The 10,474-nt window shown below is 40.2% G+C and overlaps 1 non-coding gene across 1 annotated transcript; it reads right to left on the bottom strand.

Annotated features, from left to right (window-relative positions):
- Positions 1-6,148: 6,148 nt before the first annotated feature.
- Positions 6,149-6,230, bottom strand: TRNAS-UGA (transfer RNA serine (anticodon UGA)). The gene has a single exon. It is a non-coding gene; the product is annotated as a tRNA-Ser (tRNA).
- Positions 6,231-10,474: the final 4,244 nt, after the last annotated feature.

Here is a 10,474-nt window from a genome sequence, read left to right on the forward strand (position 1 = left end):
GCGAACAATTTGATACCAAAATGAACGACGTAGCACGAAAATTGAGGTAAGAAAATTGGAGAGAGTATAAGCGTTGGGTTGTGTGCTGACGATACCATAAATCTTACCTTCAAAAAGTTTGAAGACAAAACTCTCCGGGGCGAGTTTTGGAGGCCTGGTCGACGACCGGGCCGCGGGGACGCTAAACCCCAAAACACCTGATGGTAAGGGCAATGGGCTCAAATACTTACAAAATATCAAAATAAAGTAATGGTAATGTCTTCTCAGACATAATAACATATGATAAAAACCCCAGACTTATTTATTTGTGAAATATATATACAGAAATTACACCAAGTCTTTCGCACTCTCCTGAGTGTTTTGTCAAGTTCTGAGTGTGTGATCAGGACGAGACTTACATCTCAACGACTAATGAGGCTGTTATCCTGGGCCCAGTCATCTTATCATTCATGACCTGACCAGGTCACCTCTATTCCCCACTGGCGATGCACAATGCGGTGATTTAGTCTACGAAATTATGATCACGTGTCATTCCTGTAATCCTGATATTATGAAAACTGGAGTTCTTATTAAAGTCTTGATTGCCACTTTCTTGATTTCTTCAATAATATAAAGGTATTCCCAAGGTAGTGTTCTGAGTACTGCTTTTTTCCTTGTTGCGCTAAATGATCTTATTTCCTGTTTCCTCTCTCTGGCATTTCCTCAGCCGTTTTTGTTGACTATGTCACTCTTTGCTGTCGCGGAGATGACTCACCTTTCCTCCAACACCAGCTCAAACTTGGAAATGATAACATGTCGCCCTGAATCATGGCTTCAAGTTGTCTACAACTAAGACTTGTGCTATGACTTTTATTCAGGAGCAGGCTGGTCTTCGTTCCCCACTGTCACACTACGGTAATTCCTTTCTGTGTAAAGATTCTGGTAAACCTGGTCGACTTTGTAGTTGACCTTAGGGTTAGGGAGCCGGTCGGCCGAGCGGACAGCACGCTGGACTTGTGATCTTGTGGTCCCGGGTTCGATCCCGGGCGCCGGCGAGAAACAATGGGCAGAGTTTATTTCAACCTATGCCCCTGTTACCTAGCAGTAAAATAGGTACCTGAGTGTTAGTCAGCTGTCACGGGCTGCTTCCTGGGGGTGGAGGCCTGGTCGAGGACCGGGCCGCGGGGACATTAAAGCCCCGAAATCATCTCAAGATGACCTTTGACACTATTTTTCTTGGTCATCCCATATCTCTTATCTCATGTTGAAAGATCTAAGGCCCTTACCTTCTTTCAAGTCTTCTTTAGAACTTCCTGGGAAGCAGTTGGACGCGCTCTGCTCTATTTTCAAGCCTCTCTCGTGCTGTCTAAACTTGATTATGACTGAACCGCCTATTTTTCTGCCTCTTCTTCGACCCTTCGTCGTATTGATGTTTTGTACCCTACTGGGTTATACCTTAGCTCTGGTGCCTTTCCTTCATCCCTACCATGAGCAGCTTGTATGTTGAAGCTGGCATCCTGTCTCTACAGGACCATTGTGATCATTTACTGCCTTTGCTACCTTGCTCGGCCTCTGCAACATCCTCACTCTCGCTTCTGCCGTGCTTTGACTATTACCCTCAGGTGGTCCCTGCTCCATTTGACCACCTTCCATGTTTTTTTAAGATGTGTCATTTGCAAGATTCCCTCTCGGTTGATAGTTTAAATCTCTCCTCGTGTTCTACCCCGCATGGAGGGTCCCACTTGCCAAGTTCTGCAAGGCCTTGGCCCTTATGTTTATATAGGTATTCCCAAGGTAGAATACATATGTATTCTGAGGTATAAGCCTATGAGAGGATTATACCTCTGCTACTGTTATGAAACGCTATTTCCTTGAACACTTTTCTTTAAACTCGCTCTCCATTACACTATTCATAGATGGGTCAAATTCTGCCAACAGTGTTGGCTTCTCCATTGTCTTTCCTGACTAAACGTCTATGTTCCCTGGATGTAATGAATACCTTTGTAACACATTTCTTTACCCGTTTGTAAGTGTCCTTAATACAAAGGTATATATATGACCTAGAATAATCCCACAGTCACCCCAGCAGTGAAAGCCACATAATTATGCCACGATGAGAGGAGAACTGAGTTACCGTATGGGAATTTGCTGCCAGGGTTTAATGACAAGGGATAATTATATGCAAGATCTAATGGTTCCACATCTGTTAATTGCTGCTACCATCCCTTCTGCCGTTTCTTCAATTTGATTATGTTCTGACCTAAGGGGAGAATGTCATAGACTTGACGCACAAGGACTGGGAACTTTTACCCTTGATAATTACTTGGAACAATGAGTTATTACTTTCGGCTTGTTGATAATTACTTTAGATATATTAACGCACTTCGAAAATCACTGAATAATGTCATAAACCAAGTAAGCTCAAGATCATATGTGCTCAAAATAAATAAATGAAAGAAAGGGTGTAGAGATTAGATTGGTTAGCAGAGGTGTTCATCTGGCTGCTATCCCTCGTAACCTCCTCCATACCGGAAGGAACGCGGCTATTGTGACTATTTACAATCTTCCAGTTATTGAGATCTAATTTTAATTCACTTAGAATAATTTTTTTTAGTAAAGTTATCCTCCGAAGTAAAACTTTTGTTACCAGTGAAATTATTCAGAGTATTTATTATAACCCCTTCCACTACCCTTATAGGGTAGTGGAAGGGGTTTTATAGGGGCCTCGTAGCCTGGTGGATAGCGCGCAGGACTCGTAATTCTGTGGCGCGGGTTCGATTCCCGCACGAGGCAGAAACAAATGGGCAAAGTTTCTTTCACCCTAAATGCCCCTGTTACATAGCAGTAAATAGGTACCTGGGAGTTAGTCAGCTGTCACGGGCTGCTTCCTGGGGGTGGAGGCCTGGTCGAGGACCGGGCCGCGGGGCCACTAAAAAGCCCCGAAATCATCTCAAGATAACCTCAAGATAACCCTTTTAGTTCCAATGTACTTTTACAGATTATTTCACACTTCTTAAAATCAATATTGTAATCATTTTCCCAATTATGGTTTGCTACAATGCTATTACCAGCTATGATTCCACATGCTTTCTTGTGCTCTTCAATTCTGGTCTCGGGTTTACGACCTGTTTCCCCCACAGACTTCCTTACAACCTCTACAAGGTAATATATAAACGGCTCCCGGACTTCAGTCATCATCTACTCTATTCTTACAAACCCTTTTCATAATTGTATTTGGATAATTGAAAACTATTTTATGTCTTGTATCAATTACGTTATAGGTCAATAAAAAATTTATGATAATTTCAAAACTTTTTTCTTGCCATGATTCCAAGGGCGTCTCTCAATTATAGTGTAAAGGATGCCTTTAGCTTTACTGTGTGCTTTTCAATGACCCACGAGGGATAGCCTAAATCCAAAAAAAACTCTTATATAGGTATATAAGTTCAGCTTTTAGGTACAACGGACCGCAAATCCTGTATGCTCTCTTAGACCTATCGTTTCTAGCTTAAAAACGCCTCAAAACATTTATGCTATTTGGTTTGCAAATACTTTCGGTAGAGACTTAGGCAAACGCTTTAAAGCACATATTATTCATTCTTAGCATTTTATTTAGACAGTAAGGAAAAGGCTTCGCAGAAAATATAAAAATGGTTAGTTTTAATGTTACCTCACTTTTGACCAATGTGCCTTTATATAAAATATTAGCTTTTCTAAGAGCACAGGAGGTGGCAGGTAATTTTGTTACTCCGATCCCTAGTGGTTTATTCTTTGGACTCATTAATATTTGTGTAGAAAGACACTTGCTTTAGTTTTGATGAAGCGATTTACAAACCAAAGATCAGGGTGGCTATGGGTTCTTCCCTCTCTCCTATTCCTGCAAATTTATATATATTTTTTTTTTAAAGACAATTAGCACCCACAGTAATAATAGATGGGAAAGGTCCCAGAGCTTGGTTCAGATATGTTGTTAATGTTTTCTCTATATCTGATGATGATTTCTAGAATTTAGATAAGTGCTTAGAGGGTCTTAATAGGCTAGAGCATTCTAAGCAGTTTACTAGGGAAAAAAGAGAGGCTAATAAAGAACTCCCCTTTTTGGATAGCGTTGTAGAAAGAAGTAACTATCAGCAAAGTAATTTTAAGTAAAGAAGTAACGATCAAAGTACAGAGTAAAGCTAAAGGCATCCTTTACACGAAAACTGAAAGACGCCCTTGAAATCCTGATAACACTAACCTAGCCTAACCAAAACAATGAAAGCTATGTGCAGCACAGATACCTTGAAGTAGGGATCAACAGTGACATTGTAAACGCCCTACATCATAGGTTAAAAGAAAGAATTTATCCACTCAACACTTACTGGTAAGAATATTGGTATAATGTTAAATATGCTAGACTATTACATGAGGTTTATTAGATCCCTAGTTGACTACCATGCCTTGCACCTTTTAACTTCTCCCACTCTATTAAAAAAAAGTAATACAGAACAAAGCCATGAAGAAGATTGATCGTCTCATAGTCTATTTTTAATTAAGACATTTAGGTACATGTGCATTTGTGCAGCTGCTCTAGATTATATGAAGGGGAGTACTTAGTGTGTCAAGAACTAGCTACGTGATGCTAAAAGTCCCCATCACACAGGATGTTAGTCATACAGGGCTCTTTGAAATAGAATATTTTTCTGTAACTAGCTGACATGTAACTATAAGGTGTGAAGGATAGATGAAATTGTTTATGTAATATTCTCTGTTGAGGTCTGATAAAGACCTTTTGTGTCCTCTGTAATGCTTTTGCGCCACCGCTCACAGGATGAGTATGGGGTGCACAATAAACTAGCAGCCTTCGGCGGCAACAATCAATCAGGGTCATGTGGTAAGTAGTCTGCACTGGCAAACTCTGGGTGCATTACATGTTGTCTTCACTCAGACAACCCAAATATGTGGTATACTCTCCACTTTTCTCATTACCAACCAAAAAGATATCTTTAGACCTTGAGGTATGAGTGCTGTTACAATGGCCAACAAGCGTGGATATATATATATATATATATATATATATATATATATATATATATATATATATATATATATATATATATATATATATGTCGTACCTAGTAGCCAGAATGCACTTCTTGGCCTACTATGCAAGGCCCGATTTGCCTAATAAGCCAAGTTTTCCTGAATTAATATATTTTCTCTATTTTTTTCTTATGAAATGATAAAGCTACACATTTCATTATGTATGAGGTCAATTTTTTTTTATTGGAGTTAAAATTAACGTAGATATATGACCGAACCTAACAAACCTTACCTAACCTAACCTATCTTTATAGGTTAGGTTAGGTTAGGTAGCCGAAAAAGTTAGGTTAGGTAGTCGAAAAACAATTAATTCATGAAAACTTGGCTTATTAGGCAAATTTGGCCTTGCATAGTAAGCTGAGAAGTGCGTTCTGGCTACTAGGTACGACATATATATACATATAATATTTTTAACCTAGAAGGGGTACCACCTCTGGTGGAAGTGTAGGGACCCATAGCATCGAAGAGGTATATATATGTATATATGACAGTGTCAGACCACGGAGGTAGAATTGAAATAGAAATTTCCTTAAAAGTACTTTCGTATATTAATAAATCTTCATAAGGAATGCAGATGTATTCCTTCTAAAGATGGATTAATTACGAAAGCACTTAAGGAAATTCCTGTTTCAATTCTACCTCCGTGGTCTGACACTGTCATATATACATATATATACCTCTTCGATGCTATGGGTCCCTACACTTCCACCAGAGGTGGTACCCCTTCTACGTTAAAAATATTATATATATATATATATATATATATATATATATATATATATATATATATATATATATATATATATATATATATATATATATATATAATGAGGTAGAAGAGAGGAGGGACAGAAACTGCAGCAATGTTATAGTATAATTTTATCTTTAATACAGGAGGAGAGCAGGAAAAACGATGTAGTTGGAATAATTACTATATTATTATTAATAATAAATAGTTTTGTGAGGGGTCCGTACCCATGGTGTGGAGAGGGGAGTGGCCCCATGTGATTATCCCATAGCGGACACAAAACAAAAATCGTTACCCATAAACAATATGTACACATACATCATTAAATAAAATCAACATCGCTGCGGACAGGATTCGAACCTGTGCGGGCAGAGCCCAATGGATTTCAAGTCCATCTCCTTAACCACTCGGACACCGCAGCTCTGTGCTAGGTGAGCGCGCGAGACAGATGTTCTCTCGGGTGACATCTGGCAGTCTTATATGCTCTGGCCAATTGTGTTCCATTTACAAGTTTTGCTTGTAAATGTTTGCTTGTTTGCCTTGTTTGCTTTACAAGTCTTGTTCAAAGTATGAATGTGTGTAGTAGTAGTAGTAGTAGTTCTATTAGAAAACACTCATATCAACATTGTGTATAGTTGCAAATATATTAATATGAACGTCCAGGTAGTATAGTCGGCTTCTTTCTCGACGCACACTCCAGAATTAAGTCTTCGAATCTCGGGCGGGACAGAAATGGTTGGTGCACATTTCTTTTCACCTAATGCGACTGTTCACCTAGCAGTAAGTAGGTACTCAGGAGTTAGTCAGGTTGTTGTGGGGTTACATTCTGGGCGGGGTCAGTAAGTCGACCCTGGGAGGGTGGAGGCCCTCGATATAAGCCTAACGTGTATAATTCATTATGTCGGGGACAGGAAGCTAGAGTGTATTCATACACGTCTGGCTTTTATCGAGGTCGGGCTGTGAAGGGGAGGGTCAGTAGTTGGACCCTAGGGAGGGGGGGGGGGGGTCCTCGTTATAAGCCTTACCTTACCTTGAGGTTACCTTGAGGTGCTTCCGGGGCTTAGCGTCCCCGCGGCCGGGTCGTGAACCAGGCCTCCTGGTTGCTGTACTGATCAACCAGGCTCTTGGACGCGGCTGCTCGCAACCTGACGTATGAGTCACAGCCTGGTTGATCAGGTATCCTTTGGAGGTGCTTATCCAGTTCTCTCTTGAACACTGTGAGGGGTCGGCCAGTTATGTCCCTTATGTGTAGCGGAAGCGTGTTGAACAGTCTCGGGCCTCTGATGTTGATAGAGTTCTCTCTCAGAGTACCAGTTGCACCTCTGCTTTTCAACAGGGGTATTCTGCACATCCTGCCATGCCTCCTGGTCTCATGTGGTGTTAATTCTGTGTGCAGGTTTGGGACCAGCCCCTCTACTATTTTCCACGTATAAATCATTATGTATCTCTCCCGCCTGCGCTCAAGAGAATACAGATTTAGTCGGTCCCAGTAGTTTAGATGTTTTACCAAGTGTATCGAGGCAGTAAAGGATCTCTGCACGCTCTCCTTGTCAGCACTTTCCCCAGCTTTGAAAGGGGCTGTCATTGTGCAGCAGTACTCCACTCTAGAGAGCACTAGCGTCTGAAAAAGTATCATCATCGGTATAGCATCTCTAGTGTGAAAAGTTCTTGTTATCCAACCTGTCATTTTTCTTGCAGTTGTGACGGCTACTTTATTGTGTTCTTTAAAGGTAAGGTCTTCCGACATGAGTACACCCAGATCCTTTACATTGCCTTTTCGTTCTATGTTATGATTTGCCTGAGTTTTGTACGTGGTTTCCCTTTTTATATTTTCATTTTTTCCGTAGCGCATGAGCTGGAACTTATCTTCGTTAAACACCATATTATTTTCTGTAGCCCATAGAAAGACCTGATCTACATCTGACTGGAGGTTCGCCGTGTCCTCTATGTTGCCAACTCTCATTCCAACGCAATGTCACACAAAATAATTCAATAAAAATGAAAATAATTCGAAATGTATAAAAAATCAATTTATCATTGAAATCAGAAACATTGAAATGGAATCGTAACATATTTAGTTGAGCTTGTGGTGCTCTTACGTGCAACAGATGGCGCTGTTTAAAAAAAAAAATATTTTTACCTGTCACAGGTGTGGCATCCATATTTATACTCACGAAATGGCATGCATATAGTTGGTATATAAAAACACGCGCCTATTTGAATGTAACTTCATATCAAAATTTCAAAGCAATCGGTGAAGAGGTTTCGTAGATTCCTCTCACATGAAAAACTTAGTTTAAAAAAAAGCATGTTTTTTCATCACAGACGTGACATCAATATAGTATGTAGATAAAAACCTGCTCGAATGCGAATGGAACATTGTGTGAAAATTTCAAAGCAATCGGTGAAGAACTTTCGGAGATTAGCGATTTTGAACAAACGAACATTTCCATTTTTATTTATATAGACTAGTTGTACCCGGCCACGCGTTGCTGAGCCACAGCAACGCGCTGTGTATTAGAAAGCGAATATTGGAATGTTTTTTATTTTTGTCAGTTTTGCCAGTGCAGACTGCTTATCACATGCCTCTGTATGACTAACCATCCTGTGTGATGGGGATTTTTTAGCACCACGTAGCTAGCTTTTGGCACTCCTCTTCATATAGTCTAGGGTTGCTGCACAAATGCACATGTACCTATATATTAATAAAAAAAATTAAGAATTTTTGGGGAATACCTAAGACTTAAATGTAGCTTTAAGACTGTAGTGTACTGTAAACATCGGGTTCTAGTGTGTAGACTATTAAAGAGCATTCCCATAGACTTAAACTCATGATGTACTTAAAGAACATACTCTAGCAGCATTACACTTAGCAACCAGTACATTAAAAAACATTGGAGGAGGAATAATATTTTGTGATTCAAAGTCTGCTCTTCAAGCAATCGAAAACTTCTCTTGGAAGATCGACAGCAAGAACCTCATACTCCCAATTATAAATGACCTAATTGATGCACAGAGTAAAGGGTATCGAATCTCCTTTGTATGGATACCTTCACACATAAATATAACCCATCATAATGAGACAGACATTGCAGCCAAATTAGCGTGTAACAAGTTTGAAGTTGAATTAGATCTAGGTATCCCCATCTCTGCTGTCAAAACTGTATTGGTCCAAACATTCAGATCTGATAGGAAAGAAATTACTGACTCCCAACGACCTGAAAGTACTAGTATAAAAAGCTTTGATTTGTTCAGATCTGAAACCTATATCTACGGGCAGCACAAAACGTTCACTAGACTGTGCGACACAGTGGTTGCAAGGATCAGGTTGGGTTACCGTTACCTGTGGCAGGTGGCTGCAGGTGACGGATCTCCCAATCCTGAGCACTCCAGTTGCAAACTCTGTGAGCAGGAACTACGGCACGATCTCCCGCACTACATCACTGAATGCCCAGTTATTACACCTTTCAGACCAGTTGGCATGAGGTACCTGGAGCTCTGCAATTACTTTATTCACTCTCGTATTCTTGAAGATATCCTCACAGTGTATCCAAAACTTGCCAGTGCCGGCTACTAAACATATGGCCCTGTATGACTAACCATCCTGCGAGATGGGGACTTGTATTACCACTGCTACCTTATTCACTCTTGTGTTGATGATATCCTCAAAATGCATCCGGAGTCTGCCAGTGCAGACTGCTTATCACATGCCTCTGTATGACTAACCATCCTGTGTGATGGGGATTTTTTAGCATCACCTAGTTAGCTTTTTTGACACACTGTACTCCACTTCATAAAGTCTAGGGTAGCTGCACTAATGCAGATGTACCTCATGTATTAATAATAATAATAAAAAAAGAACATACTCTTTTTAGAGTTAAGGGAAGGCTGTTGACATGGCTCAGGGGGTTACCTCAATAACAGAACCGCCTCAATCATTCTCAAGATCAAAAGTCAACACTGTACGCCCTTTGACTTGGGTACACCCCAGGGTGGAGTGCTAAGTCCTACACTGTTCAATGTTCTGATGCACAAATTAACAATTGATATTCCCACACTACCCGACGAAGCCGTCATTTGTTATGCCGACGACATATGCAGTGTTGCAAATACCCAAACTAGACTGCAAGCTCTACTTGTTTCCCTCGCTGCTAAAAGCATTCAATGTGGTCTTGTTATCTCTAACTATATCAAGAGCTCTCCATCCCCATGAGAAAACTCAGGTCCCTATAGCTTTCAAGGTCAACAACCAGAACATATCTAGCATATTTAATCAATATTAAATATGCTAGATTATTCTATATGATGTTTGTTAGATCTCTAGTTGATTATCAGGCCTTGCACCTTATTAATTTCCTCGCCTCTGTGTTGGAAAACTAGAAGTAGCACAGATTGAAGCCATGAGGATAATTCTTGGTGCCCCAAGATGCACAAGAATCATCAACATGAGGGAAGAACTGAAGCTTCCAACCATACTAGAGAGAATAATGCAAGTCAACTCTACCTTTTGCCTTAAAGTCATGAGAGACCCAACATCTCCTGCATTGCTCAGAGACAAATTATTTAGTGCTGTTAACACCCTATTGACTGGTGCCGACATACCAACTCCTTGTATGGTAAATAGCTGAGTAGAAATGCCTACAATCTCATCAAACTGAACATTCT

Source organism: Procambarus clarkii, chromosome 43 (genome assembly GCF_040958095.1).
Source record: "Procambarus clarkii isolate CNS0578487 chromosome 43, FALCON_Pclarkii_2.0, whole genome shotgun sequence".
In the NCBI taxonomy this organism is placed as follows: Eukaryota; Metazoa; Arthropoda; class Malacostraca; order Decapoda; family Cambaridae; genus Procambarus; species Procambarus clarkii.